The sequence below is a fragment of the Abramis brama genome (assembly GCF_963993115.1).
Source record: "Abramis brama genome assembly, chromosome: 25".
NCBI classification, from domain to species: Eukaryota; Metazoa; Chordata; class Actinopteri; order Cypriniformes; family Leuciscidae; genus Abramis; species Abramis brama.
In genome coordinates this window covers 26,704,785-26,728,207 of record NC_139987.1, presented here as the reverse complement: position 1 = coordinate 26,728,207, position 23,423 = coordinate 26,704,785, and the positions used below count along the sequence as shown (strand labels likewise).

General features: G+C 38.0%; 1 protein-coding gene across 2 annotated transcripts in view; it reads left to right on the top strand.

Annotated features, from left to right (window-relative positions):
* The window catches only part of LOC311076057 (3',5'-cyclic-AMP phosphodiesterase 4D-like), a 212,204-nt gene that overhangs the window by 21,112 nt on the left and 167,669 nt on the right, over window positions 1–23,423 (top strand). The gene's annotated exons all lie outside the window — the stretch shown is intronic.

Genomic DNA, 23,423 nt, shown 5'->3' with positions numbered 1-23,423 from the left:
TCTCTCTTCGGAGCCAGGCTAAAGTGTAAACAAGACTTCACCGTCTCCAAATTAAGCGCTGTCTTGCTCTATCTCCCGCACGCATATTAATCAAAATAAAACGGCATGATGGTAAAAGGTCGGAAGACCAAAGTTTCATGTGCAGCATTCAGAGATTTTTTTCCCCCTGAATTACCATTGGGTGTGAATTGTGCTAAAATACGTTGCCTTATCTTCTCTGAAATGCGTTCCGCACATTCAGCTGACATAAAATTACTCTCTAAATAAATGAAAAAACCTATCCAGTGATGTAATGTTTTCTGTGTTGACACTAACCTTGTGGGATGTCCATGTCCTAACTGCTGGGATAATCACACAACCGTATGACACGTCCAATTCGCGAACTAATGACTCCTTTGAACCGATTCATTTTGATGAATAGTTAAAACAACTGATCTATACAATACATTGTTATTACTGATAAAGTGCAAACCTGCTTATATTTAAATAATGGAGAACAATATTGACATTGAATATTGCCATATAAATTGTCTCTGATATTGCACAACACCGGCATTCTGGATAGAGACGTAAATGAAGTTGGTGTCGTGAACCCTTGCGCATGCGTAGTAAAAGTATAACCTGTGGGGAAAAAGGCATTTTAAACCTTATTTTTTTTAGTTTCTATACATGCAGTTTTTATGTCCTGGTGACCAGTGAAAGTGCAGTTCTGACTCTCTGCCCATTCATTTAGATAGGAGCCTGGTCTTGTTAGTCCGAAATAGCTGCCCGGAGGCGTTGCCAAGATGGCGGCCGAGTGGCATGACTTGCCAAAAAGGACTTTGCTTTTGTCCACTACTGTATTTTGTCATGTTCAATTCACATGTTTCTTTCTTTTTCCTTTCCTTTCCTTTTTTTTTTTTTTTTTTTACCTCTGAAAATGTATTATATATTTTTTATTTATTTATATGCAGTTTTTGTTTGTACCAATTTTGGTGCTAGACCTTACAATTTCTTGCAAACTTCATATTCTTCACTGATAAAGACAGCGGAAACAATTGTAATCAATCTGATTAATGCAGATCTTTAGTTTTTAAGAAAAATTACACTTGTCCATTATCTGTAAGACCAGATTGCAGTGGTTCCCAGAGAAAGCCTCACAGGAGTGCCATTATTGTGATAACAAATTGCTCTGTCGTTCTCTCTGCAGAAATGCCCCGAAGTCACTGCGCTCAGAACATATCAGGGCTCATTTGCTAGATAAACAAGAAAGCAATTACTGCACTTTATTTTAACGACTTCTGGTGCCCTCTGATCCTCGCCACTGAATGTTTTCGTCTTATAACTGATGGTACACAAACCTGAAGACACATTTTTGCCTAGTACCATTAGGAGTTTAAACATTTCTTATCACTTCTCTGAAGGGATTCGTTTTATAAACGACATTTGGGTTGCAATTATTAACAAAAGACGTCTGGATGTGCCCATTATAGAAGTTCTCTGGATGCATCATGAAATAAACAAGACTTACACATGTCTCGTCGCATAATTATATACTTTTTACTTTAAGTATGTAATTAAGAAAATGAATTACCAACTGTAGTTTTACTCACCTTCATAATGAAGGTGCACCGGGCGGCGCGATGAGAAATTAAGCTTTAGTCACAGTATTCAATGAAGGTCAGAATAAATGAGGAGAAGTGCAAAAAAATAATGATGTTTGACACTCACAGACATTTCTATCCTGATGGGACTGGATTTCTCAGAGGAAGGGCAAGTTGGCAGTAAAACTTATCTCTGTAATTTTTCACAGAGACTGTGTGAGGAACAACACTGAAGTAAAATACATCAGTGAAACATGAATTTACCCAGCATCCTCAGGTCCCTCTTTAGCGTTTAAACAAATTCACGTCCCTAACTGTGACTCATCGCTGTCTTTCTCCAAACTTCTAACGAAGAGCCTGAAACCTGACGGCAGCACTCGATTTGACATTTGCTCAACATTTACATTTTATCCCCCAAAAGACTCCTGTTCCTCCTGGATATTCACTCTTACGTTAACTGGGTTTGTTCAGTTTCACATTAAGTGGATTAATTAGACAGTTGCAGATGTTTAGGAACGTCCCATCGAGTCTACCTCTGTCTAATTAGTGAGGAATATGTGTGCTCTTTAAAGAGCTGATTGCATTCAAATTAGAAACCCCAGGACAGGGCTTAAAATTAACACTCGCCAAGCGGCAAATGAGATTAAAAATCAATGCTGGCGAGTATATGAAACGGTCAATCGCCAGTTGGCTGGTAATTATTCTTTAATTTTATTATAAGTTTCAGCTGTATCAGAAACATATATCAAAGCTTCAATGAACTATATACAAACCGATGCCATGGAAAATGACCACATTGAAATTGACTATAAATTAGGAAGTCAAGGATTTAGTTTTTCGAACGTCTCGGTGGTAATTAACCAGCTTTAAATAGCTCTGTCCTTTGGCCCCATTGAGTTTAGCAGTGGTGCTCTCTAGCAAGGCAATGTCCATGAAGAAAGAAAGCCAGATGGAAGCAGAAGAGATGGATGGCTTAGGCTACGTTTACACGGAAACGATCTGAAGAGAAAACGCAAAAGTGATCACTTTTTATTCTGCGTTTAGACGAGCGTTATCGGGGGGAAATCTGCGTGCATATGGTGACGCAAAAGTGTGTGAAATTCAATGTAGTATGCACTCCAGGCGGCTAGGTGGCAATGTGAAGCACTGATCGGTGCCTTCACTGTCTAGCAAACTTTTGCGTTTTTACCATTTAGACGGAAACGCGACGGTGGAGCGTTTTTAAGATTTCCACTGGGCCCTATCTTTCACTTTTTTGCGTTTTTAAGCCCCGAAAACGCCGTCGCCGTCTAAACGAAAGGCACATCTGATAAAATATTTTTACGTTTTCACCCGCGAGCGTTCTCGTGTAAACAGGGCATTAATCCATGGGCCCTATCTTGCACCCAGCACAATTGACTTTGTACAGCGACGCATGTATCATTCCTATTTTGCACCCGATGCACAGCGAACTTTTCCCTCCACAGACGCACGTCGGTAAATTAGGGAATGAACTTGCGCTCCCGGGGGCGGTTCAGCGTAAAGAGGCGGCGTGTTCCAGCGCAAACGTTCCCTGGTGCTATTTTGCAGTTTCAGAAAACAATTCCGCCACAGACCAGGAGAAACTATTTAACTATTCAGATGCTATTTTAAGGGCGCATGCTTGGCCATAATGTAGCGTGTGCACAACACACATACACTTTACTTATCTCATCTACACAGATGCATCAGTTTTCATTTTTAGAAAACCATACATTATTACAAGGAAAAATATTAACACACAAGGGAAATCATTGTTGTGTCCATGAAGATGTGAAAAAATAGACATACATTTACCCAAATTATTATACGTATGTTTAACCGAAGCTAATTTGGGTGTGTTTCTCCATCCCTAATGTCACTTCTCTGTGTTTTACGGCCCTGACGAGAACGTCGGTCTCCTCGGCTGTGAACCGCTCCTGGCAAATCCGCCGTTATAATAGCGATCCGCCATGGAACAAGCGCGCCTGCTCTTAAAGGGAATGTGAGATGATGCTCTGATTGGTTTATTTCACGTTACGCCCAAACCACACCTATGAGTAATGAAGCTACTTCAGACCAACACATTTTAGATTTGCGTCGGACGCAAGAGTCATTTATCCCGCCGGTATAATAGCAACAGCGCCCGAGACCCGCCCACAAAGTTACTTGCGTTTCGTGCTTGATACTTGCGTTTCAGATCGTTAAAATAGGGCCCCATATCTTTAAGATAGTCTTTTTGGCAGCAGGTAGATCCTCTTTTGATGAATATTTAGCTGAAGTGTAGAGTACACTATGAGCAAGAAGAGGGTGATGAAGTATTTCCAGATGTAAAATATCAGAGAGGACAGTACATACGAAGGTTACTAAAGGTACCACCCCCCCCCCCCCCCCCAATTTAAATATTCAAGCACAAGAAGACAAAAGGATGCTCAATTTGTTACTGCGTCAAACAGCGCGCGAACAATGAATTGAGCTCTTTCACGTCGTCTTGCGTTTGAACGTACAAATTCACACCAAATTGTCAAAACTTTGCGAGTATCCCAGTAAACATAGTCAGTTATGGCTTAAGTGAATGTAAACAGTTGAGAAAGAAAACACACGAGGATCAGTTTATTGGAAAATAACAGCTGCTATCTGTGTTTTTAATGTTAATCAAACAACACAAGACAAAAAAAAAATCACTCACTGCTCTTAACTGAATAACTTTTGTGCCGTCAATAAGGATTAAACAATGTTTATTTATACGGTGAAGACTATGCAGTGTCATTTTACAATTACTTTAAAACTACTGTTACTTGTCTTTAATAATATTTTTAATTTATATTAGTGAGGCTAGTAGTTTTAGCTGTGGTATCAAAATTGGAATAGCGATTTGTGAATTTTCACTGGTATCTCAACATTTTGGTTTTATAACATATTTTATGGCCGGTATATCTTCTCAAGTCACCGGCAGGTGTGGCGAGTTATTTTTTAGGCCCTGCCCCAGTACGATCTTCCATGGCTGACTGTGACCAGTGTTATTTTAGAATCATTGAGAAACTATTGTACTTTTTGTTCATATTCACATCCCTAAAGTTTACATTTCCAAAAAAAAAAAAGTAATGATTTTTTTTTAAATGGTTTTGGTTTTAGTTAACTATAATAACCCTGACCGTGACTTCACCGTGGTTTTCCTTCAGGTTAATGTTTGTTTCTGTGCATTAGGTCATTCTCTTGGCTCCTCAAAAGTCTGTGAGAAACTGACATTTATGGCTGTAAGTGCAGGGACTGCTAATGCTGTGCTGGAGCTGATATGTGACCGTGAGCTCTTGGGAAATGTATTTCACCAAATTGTCAAGTTAGATTGAGTGCTCTGCCATTCGTGGTGGCTCTCAGCTCATCAAAGATTAAAGCGTCAGCCTGTGTCATTACATAGAGCGGGATGTGTACAGACACACTGAACCAGAACATGCATGTGTGTTTGTTTAGCAGACAAGCACTGGTGAGTGAACGTCAATTAAAGCTTTGCTTACCAGACTGATAATGGTGAAGAATGTCATTTTTTTTCAATGTTAATAGACTTTCCCATTTTAATATGCAAAGAGAGTTGTGAATTGAGTTGACTTTCACGTCTTCTTGCGCTTAGATATTTACATTGGCAAGGCTTAAACTTACGCAACGATACAGCGCTGGCCTGTCAGCTGTCCCGAGCGTCGATCACATTTGTTCACGTTCACATTCATGTTCTCATAACATTGCATTGTTAGAATTCATAATTTTGAGATTGATAACGCCTCATATACTCGCCAATGGCAATTTTTACATGCATTTGGCACTTGGTGAGTGTTAATTTTACTTACCTTGTGCTTTTCACATGCGATTTTCCTTGACATATGAGAACAAATGCTGTCAATTAAAGTTGAGTTTGCTGCATATTCCTTTATGTGAGCTGCAAATACTCATACTCACAATCATTTTGTTAAATGGTTATTGTTCTGCTGAAAGATTGTAATATTATACTTTTTTACGATTATTATGCTTCAGTGCGGGTGAACCTCTGCTGGCGTTATTCAAACAGCACTAAATATCGGTTCTTCACTGTTTGTGTTTTTTTCTGTGCGTTGAGTGTTTTATCCGTTTTTTTAAGGAATTCCTCTAGGATTACAACGTTTTGTTAGTTTATAGCGGTATCAAAATGTGCAAAGAATTCTTTTATCTGTTCGTCTGATGCTCCTCCTGTTTCTGTGTTCAGCTCCCACTTCATGTCACATAAAATCACTTAATGCGAGATGTTTTCTTTCTGTTTGTGCTCTGATTCTGTCACACACACTCACAGCAGAGACCCATTGGCGTGTTTGTGCACTTTTTCTTCCATATTTTAAAAGCAGAAAGGCCATGATTTGGGTAACATCCTTGATTTTGGAATCATTTGCAATGCTGTTGTCCTTCCAGGAATTGCATTCATAATTTAATCTCTCATCATCATTATCTTTTTAATGGCTTGGCTGCTCTCCGTAAGTGCTTTTGCTCTTCTTCATAGAAGAGCACATGTTGACTTCCCCCAGTTTAATTACATTAGAATGACACTGGAGATGACATTATACTCACTCCAATTAGTTCAGAAACAGGAAGGATTGTAGCTGAATCACCAACAGGTGCGAGTTTGCTGAATTATGGAAATTGTGGGCAAAATGTTCATGATGTAGACTTGGAATTAAAGGGGTGGTATAATGCCCTTTTCACAAGATGTAAAATAAGTCTCTGATGTCCCCAGAGTGTGTATGTGAAGTTTTAGCTCAAAATACCCCAGAGATATTTTTATATAGCATGTTAAAATGATCACTTTTTGAGGGTGAGCAAAAACGCACCGTTTTGTGTCTGTTCCTTTAAATGCAAATGAGCTGCTGCTCCCGGCACAGGGGGGCGGAGCTCCAACAGCTTGCACTCACACACACATGCATTGAAAATTTCTAAAACTTTTAGTCTTTTATGTTCAAACCGGATTCAGACAATGATGGAGAGACTCAAGAAGAAGTGACAACATGTAGAAGCAACAGCCCATTTCTGAATGGTTAGTTGATGAATTTATGCAGCTTATGTGTAGTTATCTTCTAGTCATTGATTAGCATATTCTGTCTTGATAATCTATAAATCGTGTTCCGGGGGCGGGGTTTATGTAAATTTTAGGGTTGGTGATGTCACTAACCCGGGAGGAATGTGGTGTAGTCTCTACCAGCCGTTTGTTGTAGTCCTTAAAAAGCGATTTCTTTAAAAGTAAATATCTCCCTTTGCTTTGAACTTTGAGCGTTGTTACTTTGCAGATGTTGTTTATGCTCAAACAGCAACATTACACACTAACTAAAGTTAGAAAAGTGAAATCATAATCAACCACCCCTTTAAGCCTTTTCCCCGTTATCTTGCCAAGAAAAGTCTTTATTAAATGTCAGGAGAGAAACTTGAGAAGATGTTGTTTTCATGCCAGCGTTTCCGTGTTTCTCTATCCTCTCACTGTTTCTCTGGGGTGGTACAGTAAGATTGAGCTGGCAAAGTAGTCGTTATGAAAAGGAATGTTATTAAAGTGCATCCTTGTGTAATGGTTCAAAGGTCAAAGAGTGCCGGGTCTCATCCCACACAAACACACGTACGTCTGCCTAGCAACACCTTTCTCTGAAGTGGAATCTCCTGTCTTGTTTCTAAAGGTGATGGCAGATGCTTGGCTGCCCAGTCCTGCTAATTGACGCTTGCGTTGTGTTGAATTGATTAGAGCAGGGAAATATGAACTGCTTATGGAGCGAGTCCTGCTCCCTCCGGGAATCTCCGCCACACTTCTGTGTCCTAGCTGAGCTTTAAACACTGCAGAAAATTAGTTTTTTATAAAGCTAGCTAATAGACAGCCTCTTAATTGGCTGCTCGGAAGAGTGTGGAATAAAATTGAATGCGTCAAGCAGAAGTTGGTCGTCATTCTCATTTGTGCCGTTTGTTTACGGAGTAGACCGTCACCAGCTGCAGCCTTTCCTTTAATATACACTATTCAAAAGGTCATAGCCTCTTTATTAGGAGATAGTTGCCATGGTTTCAGCAGACCTCATCAAAGGAATTGGTGTCATCGTGTCATCGTGTCTTCATTTTTTTCAGATGAGCTAAAAATTAAAAACTAGGGCCTAATAATTGTCATGACGTTCTGTTCCATTAACGTTACTTCATTCTTCTAAAGATCATGGTGTTAAAATATTGTGAGGATGTATTATATTCAGTTGAATGTGATGAGAGAGAAATTATATAATGAGAAATTATATAATGGAAAAAAATATTCATACAACAAAGCTTTCTAATACAGTGTAACAAAAACAAAAAAACACACACACAGCTTAATCAATGTTGTCTGATTCACAAACAAATGACTCTTGAGTCTTGACTCTTGACTCTTTGTAAGGAATCGTTCAGACGAGTCTTGAACATAAGTGTTCGGATTGTGATATACGAAGTTCACCAGCTTGATTCTGATTTGATTTAATTTGATTTTGTTTGGCCATATTTCAGTTATAATGTCTATTTTACTTCCATTTAAAATAAATGAATAACTGCCCAAACTATGCAGTTCAGTTGCTGTTTATTTAACCAGTATAATAATCAACATAAACCAAATCTGCTCTGTGGATACCAAATGAAGTAAACATGTAAATTACATTTCTTATGTAAAACTGTTGTAACAATGTAAAAAAAAATATTATTGAATGTTTGTGAGGCTTGAATTCAATGATTTGTTCCGAGTTAGACCGCACTTTATGTGCTGTGCATGTTTTTGATTCACTAAAAAGAATTGGTTCATAAGAGTCATTTTTCATGAATCGGCCAGCACTGTTGCGCTGTATGTTTTTGATTCACTAAAAAGTATTGATTCATATTAATAAAGTATTGAAGTACTAAAAAGTATTGATTCAAGTATTGATTCATGATTGAATGAAGCATTGATTCATTGAGTCTTATTCGTGAATCAGACTGCACTGGTTGCCCTGTATGTTTTTGATTCACTAAAAAGTATTGATTCATATTTATAAAGTATTGAAGTACTAAAAAGTATTGATTCAAGTATTGATTCATGATTGAATGAAGCATTGATTCATTGAGTCTTATTTGTGAATCAGACTGCACTGGTTGCCCTGTATGTTTTTGATTCACTAAAAAGTATTGATTCATATTTATAAAGTATTGAAGTACTAAAAAGTATTTATTCAAGTATTGATTCATGATTCAATGAAGCATTGATTCATTGAGTCTTATTCGTGAATCAGACTGCACTGGTTGCGCTGTATGTTTTTGATTCACTAAAAAGTATTGATTCATATTAATAAAGTATTGAAGTACTAAAAATTATTGATTCAAGTATTGATTCATGATTCAATGAAGAATTGATTCATTGAGTCTTATTTGTGAATCAGACTGCACTGGTTGCCCTGTATGTTTTTGATTCACTAAAAAGTATTGATTCATATTTATAAAGTATTGAAGTACTAAAAAGTATTGATTCAAGTATTGATTCATGATTCAATGAAGAATTGATTCATTGAGTCTTATTCGTGAATCAGACTGCACTGGTTGCGCTGTGTGTTTTTGATTCACTAAAAAGAACCTGGTTCAAAAGAGTCATTTGTTCATGAATCAGACAACACTAATTGTGTGTTTTTGATTAACTCAGAAGAACCAGTTCATAAGAGCCGATTGCTTGCGATTCAGATTACACTGTTTGCTCAGTATGTTTTTAATTTGCTAAAAAAAAAACGGTTCCTAAAAGCCAGTTGTTTGTGAATGAACTGGTGGCACTGTATGTTTTTTGTTTTTGTTTTTCACCAAAAGGTGTGAATTTTATTTATTACATACTATATAAACCATTTATTCTTAAAAAATAATTTTAGAATTGGAAGCAGAAACGTTAAACTAAACCCCAGGCATCAAGGCTTGTTCTCAGCTTTCTCTTACCTGTAACTCATGAATATTTACTTTCATTGCTCCAGCTCGAACACCAGGCCACTTTAACCTTTCATTCCAGCTGAAGTGTTTGATTTTTCAGAAAGAGGAGCGCAGGTAGAACCAGAACAAATGCGGGGATTAGTGCAATCGTTCACCGTAAAGCCCTCGCATCTCAATGAGGAATTAACCCCCGCTCTCCACGTGCGACTTCTGCATCAGCGATGCTATTGGCTAATAGGAGTCCGTTAAGTTTGGCCTGCTCTGCGTGGGAAACTGGATTAGCCATTAGGCTGCCAACGCTTTAAATCGATGCTCTTTTCAGCTGTAGGTGTTGTCAGTGCTCATGGAGATTTATGGGTAATCATAAAATCAGCGTGTTATTTAGAAATGTGTATCTGACTACGCTGAGGGAGAATTTCACACCTTTGTTAGGAGCCATTGATTTATTTATTTTTTTGGCATATTATTGTATTAGAGTATATTATCATAATAATAATAAAAATTAGAGATGCACGATATATCGCCCATTATATTGGTATCGGCTGATATCTTAAAACCGATAAATAATGGATTATTTCCTTCAGCTGAGACACTGTTCAACATGATGCTTTTGAATTGCTTAAAAATGTATTGGAATCACTTTGAAAAGGAAAATACTGTAAAGTGCAGCACACGTCTGTCATATTGGATACATTAAATTATAATGAAAACACTACTGTAAAAGAATGTTATGAATTCTTTCTGTTTTAGCTCTTTGTTACGGGATAAGCTTGTGCATTCGTAGCCTTTTGTGTAATTGTAAGTTAAATAAAAGGTAAAATTATGTCTATTTGTGTATCTGATTTATATCATAAAGGAGACATTTGGTTAAGAAATTACATGTGCCAGTGTTAATCTTTAGCTTCAGCCTGTCATTAATAATAATAATAATACACCTCTGGCATCATGCCGGTGAGTTTTGCACAAAGCACCACTCACATTTTGCTCATAAAATGTAGAAATCCACGGTGGGCTTGAATGCTGTGGGTATCCAGGCTGTGGATGACAGCTTCAGAGTTCCTCTGGGATAAATATGAAACACCTACTCCTAGATACTCAAGCGCTTGATGGTGAAACGTGTCAGAAAGGCACTCGTTTTGAGGGCACTTTTTGGTAAAAATATGCATCCTCTGGTGTTTTTCATGATGATTTAGCGTGCATTTACTTGCCTTTGAATTATCTTCAAGTAGGGCCAGTATTAGAGAGTCTGTCAGATGTTTGGTTAACAGTTTAGATACATTTGAGTGTGTTGAAAGTTATGCATTCGCTACTATGCGGACACTGTGAGACACTGCGGTGAGCTAGATCGATATTAGACATGGTAAAACATGGTACTCGCGGTAAATCAAGAAAACGAGATTTAAACAATAAGATGGTTACACTTTATTTTAAGGTGTCATTGTTACAGTGTATTTATATATTTAAGTACTGAGTAATATTAATCAACTACATGCACTTACTATAGAGTTAGGGTAGGATTAGGATTTGGTTGAGGGTTAATTGCATGTAATTATGCATAATTTACTGTTATTACTATGGCAAGAACATGTAACATGTAACAAGGACTCTGTAAAATAAAGTGTTACCAATAAGACTAACTGTTTTGAGCCGTATAACAATGATTCGTTTTCTTTCGATGAATGTATCCAAACAGTTGCTCACCTGTCTAATAAAACACATAATATATTAAAGCATCTTTGGTGTTTCCATGGTTTCTACAAAGTAAAACCAGAAATCGAGGGTAACGCGGGTATGATGTCATTGATAGGCGTGTCCTGCTTAAAACTGCTTATTTCTCTGGATTTAAACATTCTTGTAAACATTTGGGATAATGTAAGTACACAAGTCAACAAAATGTATTACATCGTTCTAGTGGTTTTTGGATATTTTAATCCTAAAATCTTACATATTGTGCCTTAATAATAATAATAATAATCATAATAATAATACATTTTATTTGTAATGTGCTTTTCTTATATCCAAAGCACTACAACAAGTACAGTACAAAAGTACATCCGTAAAAGAAAATTAAAAACCAAAATGCAACAACAGGTAGAGTACAATATACATCCAGTGTCCAGCACACAAACACTACCTTTAATGTATTCCAGACGTTTCCGTTTTCCCCCTTCAGTGACGAGTGGAATTACAGTGCATGTTCTTCTTCGCTGGACCTCTTGGACTGTCACTGCCCTGGACTGCAAATGTCACGGGACACTGACTGTTAATGAATCGCACCAACTGAACATGGCTATGTACGAGAGAGACACTTTAAAATATGCAAATCCATCAGATGCACCAGTAGCAGCTCCCCGTGGCTCGTGCATATGTTCCCGCGTTTGCTTCATTCGTTCTCCGTTAGCCTCGGTTCAGAGCTGCAGTGTCTGCTTCGTTTTAACGTGCAACTGCGTTGAAGTCAATTAAGCACTGTGTAGTCGTAGCATTTCTCCGAGGTGACCTGGTGACCTTTGGAATACACACGGGCATCAGTTAAATGTCTTCTAAGGTCACAACATTTGATGAATCATGGCCCTTATTTAACAAAGCTGTTTGTTATTCTCCTCATCGTGCTTTTTGCAGCATTTTCATATTCATATATTTTTTTGCCTTTGAATGGAAAAGCACTTATGGCATTGAGAGCTGTGAAACGGTACACATTTGCGCAGGTGAGATGCAACGCCCTCTGGAACACATGGTTATGAGTTTCATACATATTCACGTCTCAGCCGATTGACTCTTAAATGGGCTTATATAACATTCTTAAAGTGAATATATAGGCAAACATTGCATATATACATGCAAACCGAAGCATTGAGAACTTTGTAACTGTACAGACAGTTTAATAAGAAGATACTTTATAAAGACAGTACATTACGCGTTTACAGGCAGGCGTCATCTTGGAAAACAGTCTCGACTAATCGAGTCACGAACGCCGCGCTACGTTATATTTCACAAACGTAATTCCTATCGACCAGCTCACGTAGCGCGGCGTTCGTGACTCGATTAGTCGAGACTGTTTTCCAAGATGACGCCTGCCTGTAAACGCGTAATGTACTGTCTTTATAAAGTATCTTCTTATTAAACTGTCTGTACACTTACAAAGTTCTCAATGCTTCGGTTTGCATGTAGGGACCCTCATTATGCTACTGTGTTAGTGTGAGGCTATTTTGAGCCTTGTTAGTGGTATTAACTAGCGATTTACTTTTACTTACTCTGTGCCCCATATACTAGCGCTATAAGATAATCTGTTTTTAGAGATAAAACTCTTTATATTCGATTTTCATGAAAACGCATCCCAGGGAACGATCGACTCGGTAACCATGTGTTAATTACCCCTAGGTTCATTTTTCACCGGAATTGTCCCTTAAGTCAGTTTAAACATTCAAGCTGAGAGAGTTTATGGCTTCGGGAGGGGCGGATGTGCGCGTGCGTGTGTCATTCAGGACACAAGACTCCAGTAGAATATGTTCCTGCAAAACAGAACATGGCAAAATAATTGTTTTTACTCGATTGTACTATTTTGGTGATCGTTGGGAGCCAAAATTGAAATCGAAATTCAATTAATTGCACAGCCTGTTTCACACCGCAAGCGCCAGCGGAGCGTGTGTTTTGTCGCTGCCCATGTTAAGGAATGAGAGGGTCGGCCGCCGCACTTCCAATGTGAACGCTCTCACTCATTATTTTAGTGATTCACAATTTCTTCAGAATCGTGCAGCTCTAATAGCAGTGTGAGCTCAGAACAGGTTTACTTGCGGGCCGATCTCCATCACGCGACACTACACAGCGCTGGGAGATCCAGTGAGAAAGTGTTTGAATTTGCCTCAGAATTAATAACATCACTGCAAGATCTACTGAGAAGCATTCAAATTCAGCGCAGAACTCTCTGTTATAAACCACAGATATCAGATCAAACATCGCTGGAAACCAGGAGAAACATTGTGCCATGAACAAACAAGTTACAGAAGGCTTTTCAGTCCACAAATCACCAACATTCACCACTGATTTAATGTAGAAACGCTGACTGTAACCATGGTATTGTGGCAGAAATATCAAAATGTTTTTGTCAAATGTTTTTTTTGTTGGTCAGTTCAGTATAATACTATAGAACAACAATGAAACATTTAATAAAAGTAGAATATTAAATTTTTTTTGCTATAAAACGTAGGTTTTCGCACCGTACTGTTTTTAATAAAAGTTAATTTTATCTGCATCTCAATTCAAGCTCAGTGCTTTACTGTTAAATTTCCATTAAACAAACATGAAACGTTATTAGTAACTGCACTTATTAATGCAAAACAATAGTAATTTCATGATTAAATTAGCTTTATGATAAATTTCACCTCGGCGTACATTTATTTTAATGTACTTTTGTGTTAAAATGTCTTAACATTCGTCATTCTATTAAATAAGAAGTCAATAATGAAATGCATATCACAGCAGTAATCTATTCTGGTCAGTTTGAAAAGGGAAGAGCAAGTGCATTGCATTGTGGGATACAATTCTCTATACAATGTGCTCTGTTGTGCCTATATGCAGCAATAGTTGTATGCAATTCCAAACAGAACTACTTTTGTACAAAGAGAGAGAGAGAAACCCACAGTATTCACAGCACAGATAAACAAGCAGTGTCATGGTGATTGAAACGCACCCGGCTAGAAAATAAACTCCGGATAGACCTTGAAAATTAAGACGGATGGTCACATTCTGGTGCGCGTTGGCTAATGAGATGCTACAGTTTGAGCTAACTAACTGAACCCGACGCATGCATCATGAGAGAATGAAATTACGCAGAAGTTTTATTTGCATTGCTTTGTATCTTATTACAGACTCGAATCACACACGCTCCATTTGTGGGCTATGAAAGAGAAAGAAATGCAGAGGTTTTGTGTGAAATTTGATTTGGTGCAGTGAAGGTGATCCGTTTATGTGATGCAAACCCTTCATCACACAGGCAGGGGAGCTGAGGAAGGACAAAAATGCAGTCTAAATGACAACGGCATTAAATGCCCTCTCCTCTCCTCCTCTCCAGCCATCTGTACCTCTCTTGAACTCCTTTTGAGGTCAAACGCTCCAGGGCTTGCGCAACACGATGCCCCTGTAGGGAAGAGGATCCCAGAATATCAATGCTGCATTCACACATTTCTCTCTATTAGAGGTTTTGATATGAAGGTCGGCCAACGTATGAAGGGTTGTGGGCCATTCATAAGTAAAATAAAAATGCTAAGTTATTTTATTTTGAAGGTTTAATCTAATTTTATTTTATAATGTCAGAAGTAAATTGAAAATGCAATTTGCGGTGTCAGTATCATTGATTGGACGAGCGTATCATGCGATATGTTTGCATAAAGGCTCTTGCATTGTGCGTCCTCATATATTGCAGACTGTACAATCAAGTTTTTTCTGAATGGACTTTTTGGACTGTAAAGGTAAGAATTAAACGATCTCTTCACTCCAACTGGCGCATTGTCTGTCACCATCTACTGTTCATACAATACGCTGTGTTTCCGTGACTGTGTCCGACTCGCGTGAATCATGAGGCACACGATCAGTTGTCGGTTGTGAAGCATCTATCTGTAACATTGAAGAGAAAATTCACTTGTTCTTGACTGAATAACTTTTGTAACTATATTTGTAATGTATATTTTATTTATAAAATGCAGTGTTATTTTACATTTGATTGCAGTTTCTGTACCTGAATACCTGAAAGTCTTAAAACACTGTTTAATTCAATCGTATCTTTGTTCAGTTGTATCTATTTGTTGTGATTGCTAATTTTTTATTTGTTCTTTTTTAATAACTGAGTGTTTACTCGTCTTTAATAATGCTTGAAACTTATATTAATTAGTCTAGTTGTTTTTCTATGGTGTTTTTAAACCACAGGCAAACGTTCATTGCGTAAGTGTTCTTTACCATGTTGATTTTTGTTCATGATATTCAGCTACAATTAAATGTTTTGCAATAAGACTAAATGTGAATATCTATTTTTTTTACCTCATTGGAATCAAAATTAGGAATCGTTAAGTTTCGGAATCGATAAGCAGAAATTAAAATTCAAACGATACCCAATCCTATTCATAACCCTGGGTAAAAAGCTGAGCTAACCCTACTTCTGAATTAAGTGTGAAATGTTCCTTAACCCGGGGTTAAAAGCGAGGTTTAGAACGACGATAACCCGGGGTTAAGAGCAGTGTGAAAAGCCCTTTTATTTCCAGAATACATAACCTGTGTAAAACTTCTTTGAATTACAGTTTTATAAATTCATCTTATTGTCATTCCAGTTCAACTTTCTGTGTATTGTGTCCAATTTAGTTGAAATTCCAACTCAAGAACTGTAAAAAATGTTTTTGCCTGATACCGATAACCGATAATTCTTAATATTTGAAAGCCGATAACCAATTTATTGGCCGATAAATTTAAATCCAAATTTTTATATGTATTTTTGAGAGCCTGATTACAAGTCTCACCATTAAAAGCCATGTCCCAAACACACAATTATGATGTGGTTATTATTATTTTATTTAGCCTATTTGCGCTGCACATGTTGCAATTAAAAAAGTATTTCCCTTTAAAAAAAAAAAAGTGATTCCAATCATATTTCAAGCAATTCAAAACCATCATGCTGAACAGTGCACATCTGAAGTGTCTCAGCTGAAGGAAATAATGCATTATTTATCGGCTTTAATACATCGTGCCGATAACGATAGCATTAAAAATGAACATATTTTGACCGATAAGGTGCCCAATATATCGTGCATTCCTAAAAAACATCCTATAGACTTACATTGAAGGGGAGACCCATGTTTACAAACCAGACTTGAGAATCTTTTCACGTATACCATTAAGAAACCACTTACCAACCCTCCAGAGCACCTTTGCAACTCTCTAAAACACTTGGAAACTTTAGCAACCGTACAGCGATGTTTTGCCAATCACTCACAACACTTAAGCTCTGTGGTGTTGGGTTTTGCTCAGGGAATCACAACAAAACATATGAAAATCTAGTATATCCAGTGCATTTTTGATATCTGTGTGAGATTTAGTCAGTGGCTTTGGAGCCGTTTTGAATCCAAACACTTGAAGCGAACATTTGACCATAAAATGTTGCCTGTGATTTAATAACAGATGGTCAAGTATGCATGCTGCCATTTGAAGACTAAACCTCTAAGTGCCTCCTGCCTCGCAGATCTGCATTTTGATCATGTGGTTGCATTTCACTGAATCATTTAAGACAATCCTGTGGGCCAATTAGTGGTGGATTGAATCAAGGCGAGAGCAGCTTTGAGATCAGGGTGCTTTAAGCGAGATGCGAGAGCTGAGCTGTCTAGGTTGTTTATTCTGCAGCCGCCATATGCACTCGAGGATTGGTTGTTTACAGCGTCTTGCACTGCGGTGGGAAGGCAGGATAGTTTTTCTGTGCGCTTGACCACAAGGGTTCAATTTTCCCCACTATATTCAATATGTGATTGCTTTGCAATAAGAAACTGTGAACCCACGAGTAACTACAGCTCTCAGTTACTCCGGCTGATGAGAGATAGTCAGGATCTTGAATGTTTGAGGCCCTTTTTCTCACCCCTGTTGGGCTCAATGAGTGTTTGTACTACAGAAAGTGATGAAAACAATTATCTTCTGTTTTGTATGCTTGTGAAATAAGGGTTTTAGATTTTAGATGGACTGTTCAGCACTACAGAAATGTGCCCGCAGCACTTCATCCCCTGCACAGATTGTGTGGGTAGGACAAGCTATATAATTTCTTCATCTGAGTAAGTGCAGTTGCCAACACTCGGTGTTACCTCATAACAAAATCACATCCAAATGCCTGAGCAGGCGTACTGGCATGCATCCTCATCTTGTCTGTATGTGCATATAGGAACCTGGCTTCATTCATTCTGCATGGCTTCTGAAGCTAATCATTTGGTTCAATGCCAGTTTTCCAGATTCAGTGATTACCCTCATCCCGGCTGATCCCAGAGCTACAGTACTAGAAAATTAGTTTTGAAATCATTCTGCTTTGGTTGTCGCAAATGTCAACGGTACTTGTCATCCTACCGGTGTTATTTTTGTTTGCTAAAACTATTAAAAATCTTTTTGTTAACTGGCATAAAACAAAATAGAATTTTAAATGTTGCCATGGCAACTAACTGAAATAAAATTATTTTATGTTGAAGTACGACAATTAATAAAACTAAAACTGAAATTAAAATAAATTAAAGTTAAATAAAAAAAATATTAATGATAATATTAAAGATGACAAAAGCACATAAAAATGACTGAAATTAAAATTAAAACTGAAAAAAAAAAAATATGGTAACACTTTACAATAAGGTTCATTAGTTAACTACATTACATTAACTAATAATGAACTGCACTTATACAGCATTTGTTCATCTTTGTTAATGTTAATTTCAACATTTACTAATACTTTATTAAAATCTTGTTAACATTAGGTAATGCACTGTGAACTAACATGAACAAACAATGAAGCTTTATTTTTATTAACTAACATTAACAAAGATTAACAAAAACAGTAATAAATGGTTTGCTCATTGTTAGTTCATGTTAGTTAATACATTAACTAATGTTTAATAAAGGAACCTTATTGTAAAGTGTTACCAAATATATATATATAACTAATTCATGATATTAATAAATACAATAAAAGTATATAAATAACATTAAAAAACATTGCATTGAACAACCACAAAGTTGTTTATAAGGTTGAATATTCAACATTTTTCTATCCTAATCATTTAACAAACATATATTCATTACTTCAATGAGCTCTTTCAGCCTTAAATTAATACATTGTTTAAATTAATACATTATTAGCAAACTGTGTGATTTGTATATGTACATTTATGAAATACATAACTTGGACACAGTCGCCTCTGATAACTCTAAATTGTAATGTAGGCATGCATGCATTTTCTGTAAAGCTGCTTTATAACAATATGTATTGTGAAAAGTACTATACAAATAAATGTGAATTGAATTGAATAGTTGATAAGGTTGAATAGTTGAATATTCCAAGTTGTTTTGAACTACTCATATGAAGTATTCCATATGTATATTTATATATTATATTTTGTGAATTATTCAGGGAACGAATTGTGACTGTGACTTCTTCAGGCAACCCACTTACCTAAAACCTTCAGAAACATTATTATTTTTTGAATATTCCAGAAGGCTTTTATGTAATTATGCTAGTTGACGTGTTTGGAACATTCTTTGTTAGTTTGTTTGCTTCTCAAAAAATAGAAAGCAGCATTTTCTGTAGAAATGCTGTCTCGGTAGGCATCTCACTAGTCTCTGAAATGCAGCCCATGGGTCATTTCTAATAATTGTGGTTATTTTATTTAAAAGATTCTCCAGATGAGTTCTAGGACAGGCAGTTTGGAGCCAAATGGGTTTCATATAAATCATGTATGAGCACAGAAGTGTTTCAGCTTCTTTGGGAAAATAAAATGTCTGATACAGAGGTCTTAAACTTTTGCAGACTCTGTTAAAGTGCCCCTATTATGCTTTTTCGAATATTATCTGACATGAAGTGTGTAATATAGGAGTTTGTGTATGTAAAAGGTCTGCAAAGATCGAAGTGCACATCAAAGTTATTGTCTCCTCACAGAAAGAGCTGATTCTGAGCTGCAGAAACGAGTCGTCAGCAACTCCAGTCATTCCTACGTAGGTTTGTAACACATTTGCATAATGCCAGCCTATGGTCTTCATTGGCTGAACAGCGTCTGCTTTGCCCCGCCCTCAAAAACACTGTAGTTGTAGCTGAGACTGGAAGAGTTCGGTTTGTGTTGTCAAGATGACGAGACGCTGTTTTCAGTGCTGCAAATCCACTTTGTTGCACTTCCAAAGGATGAGACTCGTGCTGGAATTTATACGGTAAAACCGAAGCCAACTTTACTGTTTGTATCACTGTGAATCAAGTGCTGAGGAAGACCCAGAGCTGAAATTCAGATTGGTTTCAGACACACGCTGTAAGCGCTCGTCCAATCACAACAGACTGGGCCATCTGACCAATCAGAGCAGAGTAGATCAATCACAGCAGACCAATTTGACCATTTGACCAATCAGAGCAGAGTAGAGTAGACCAATCACAACAGACTGGGCCATCTGACCAATCAGAGCAGAGTAGACCAATCACAACAGACTGAGCCATCTGACCAATCAGAGCAGAGTAGACCAATCACAACAGACTGAGCCGTCTGACCAATCAGAGCAGAGTAGATCAATCACAACAGACTGAGCCGTCTGACCAATCAGAGCAGAGTAGACCAATCACAACAGACTGAGCCGTCTGACCAATCAGAGCAGAGTAGACCAATCACAACAGACTGGGCCGTCTGACCAATCAGAGCAGAGTAGACCAATCACAACAGACTGAGCCATCTGACCAATCAGAGCAGAGTAGACCAATCACAACAGACTGAGCCATCTGACCAATCAGAGCAGAGTAGACCAATCACAACAGACTGGGCCATCTGACCAATCAGAGCAGAGTAGACCAATCATGACAGACTGGGCCATCTGACCAATCAGAGCAGAGTAGACCAATCACAACAGACTGAGCCATCTGACCAATCAGAGCAGAGTAGACCAATCATGACAGACTGGGCCATCTGACCAATCAGAGCAGAGTAGACCAATCACAACAGACTGAGCCACCTGACCAATCAGAGCAGAGTAGAGCAATCATGACAGACTGGGCCGTCTGACCAATCAGAGCAGAGTAGAGCAATCACAATAGGAGTGTGTTTCCCAAAAGCATCGTTAGCTAACTACGTTTGCAAGTTCCGTCGTTTTCAGCAGTTCAACGAATCGGTGATTCCTGAAACCATCGTTCTAACGAACATTCGCAAACAGCATCGTAAAGTTGGTTAGAAGCAGAGTTTCTTGTTTGCATGACATGTGGACTCATTAAATCATTATCTTGAGCCAAATAAGCAAAGCTGACATTCAGTACAATCAATATCTTTTATTTAGAATACATACAAATGCCATTTACTTCTTTTAGTTTGTCAAGAGATTTAAGGTGTCGTTTTTGAACAGTGCGCATGTGCGAACGTGCTCTAGTACGCAAGAACGAGCCAATGATTGAATCTGGAAATAAAGCAAAATGAGAATTAGTCCTCAGATGCCATGTCCATAATTTATAGCAAAACATCTAGCATTAATTCGATCTAAGTTATTTCTCCACCACCTGCGTGACATCATTAACCAACGTGGTTGAACGACCAATTTGCGACAGTATGGTTTCGGGAAACAGTCGTGACTAGCTAGTTGATGTCTTCAGTGATGCATCGTACTGCAGTAGTTAAGCAGCGAGTTACGCAGTTTTACGGGAAACACACCCCAGACTGGGCCATCTGACCAATCAAAGCAGAGGAGGCTCTCAAGAAGGAGGGGTCTAGAGAGACATTTCAGAAAATAGGTGATGCAACAGTGTTTTTTACCTTGGATGCATGTTGTAGGAGACTCAAACACAATTACAAACCTTTAAAATAGCATAATAGGGACACTTTCTCCAAACGCCAGGATCTTTCACACATACTGTTACAGTTCATTCACAGATGGTTTCATGAAGCACGTGAAAGCGATTGCAGGACACGGCTGAGATCTCACACCAGAGAGAGCGCTACGCTACTGCACCTGGGAAAGAGATGTTTCTACCACAGTCAGCAACACACAGGACTCAATTCCCTTCCCCGTCGTCTTCAGCGGGACTGAAGTTGGCAGAAATAGATTAGTTTGAATCCAGCCTCATTTCAGCCTGGCCAATCTCCTGCCTCATGTTGCCTTCTCCAAATCAATGCGGCTCAAAGGTAAACGCTGACCAGTTGTCAAGTAGGTCTATCATACTTGGGGAAAACTTTCCACTGAACAAAATACTATCAAACCACTCCAACGCAGCCTCCATTCTTCACGAAAGATGGATAAAAAAGCTCACAGGAAACAAAAACCTTGAAAAAAATTATAAACGACCCCGCCAAATCATAGAGATGCCGATTCGCACGGGACTAATATCATCACAGAACCTCGAAGTTTACCGAAATATGGAAGGTCATTTGCAGGGGAATTTTTACTTCACAAATTACAGACATGGCCGATTCGCACGGGAGTAAGATCACAGACAACCTCCGCAATTATTACAAATGACTAGAGGTCACCAGTAGGGGTCGACCGATCTGTGATTTTCAGGGCCGATACCGATTATTGCAGATCAAGTAGACCGATAACCGATATTTTGAACCGATATATAGCCTGTGTCTAGAGTAAAAATGTAAATTAATGTCAAAATTAAGAATAACAAAGGGTTTTGACAAATACTTTCTTTGAATGCTTTTAAACATATCTTTAAATCTGAGAACTGTTAATATTAACATTAATAATAATAATAACTTGCAGCATTCTGTAAACATTTTGTAAAACTTAAAGACTCTATTTTAATGGTTAAATTAAATTGTAGTAATCAAAAAGCATTTCTAAATAATTTAAATCATCAAACTTATTCAATTTATTTACAGTTTAACAAAAATTACATTTTAGGGCCCTATGAAAAACAGAACTTTTATTTTGAAGGGTTGCCGTGGAGATCTTTCGTGTTTCTGTGTGTTTATGATATGACGATAGCTTTTCTCAGTTGAAGCGTCAAAAAGCTCATGAAGTGACTCAAAGCAGATCTGGAGATGATGTTTATGCAATCATGTCCTCATATAATGATGCGGCTGAGGCTGAAAACAGCACAAGCGTCACGCGTGCTCCAGTGTGTGTGTGTGTGTGTGTGTGTGGGGGGGGGGGTAAATGAAATCACACATCTGCGCCATTCATTTAGAGACATGCAGGATTCAATTAATTTAAATAGTCTTTTTGCGGTTTGAAATTCGATTTGATTTGTACTGACCTGCTTTTTAACATTGACATTCGCTTTATACAGTAAATTCCATTTTTATGAGTGTTCTGCATCGCGGAAACCCCAGGACCCTATTATATTGAGGTGTTTTGCAACTTCAGTGTAGTGATTGATTGCAACTTCAGCGAAGTCTGCTGCTGCCTGAACTTTGAGAGACGACTGATGCGTGATCAGTGAAGCAGCTCCAGTCAGCAAGTGCTTTCAGTGCCTTCAGCTTTCCGCGTTGATTGGCCGGACTCTTGACTCCCAATAAATCAGATGGGCGGGGACATTGGTCTAGTTTACAGAGTGGTGAGTTCGACAGGGGTGAGTCAGAGCCAATTATAGTGCATTTCAAAATTAAATTATTTTATCGGCAAATCGGTTTTGAAAATGGCCAATACCGATAACCATAAAAATACTTAATATCGGTGCCGATAATCGGTCGACCCCTAGTCACCAGGTAATACTTATCCCGTGCGAATAGGGCTTATGTCTACATAGTGCACCAGACTCTTATTTCAAAAGAGCAAGAGAACTCTATGATCTTTAACACAGTGAAATGGCAGAAGTGTGAATTGGCACTGAAACATGTCTCTCAGTAACAGGCCAGAGAGCCTTTACATCTCTGAGTCTCAGTCAAACGTACAGCCGAGGGAGAAATAGAAGGCGATAAAGGGTTTATTATTATACACCAGCCATCTGGACTGGAGCCATCAGTGTCAGAGACCTCTGTCTGCGTGGAGGACAAGAAAAGTGGCTGGTTTCCACTTTATTTCAAGTGGACGTGACCTGCTTTCCTCGTGTTTCATGAAGCTTTTAAGCATTCACTTTCTGAAGGCTTTCTTAGAAATGACTTTACTGTGATAAATGCAATCGGGCTGCAACTGCTAATCAAAAAATAAAGTGCTAATGAAAATAAGAACTAAATTCACTTTTTGTCTTCAAAAGTGACAGTA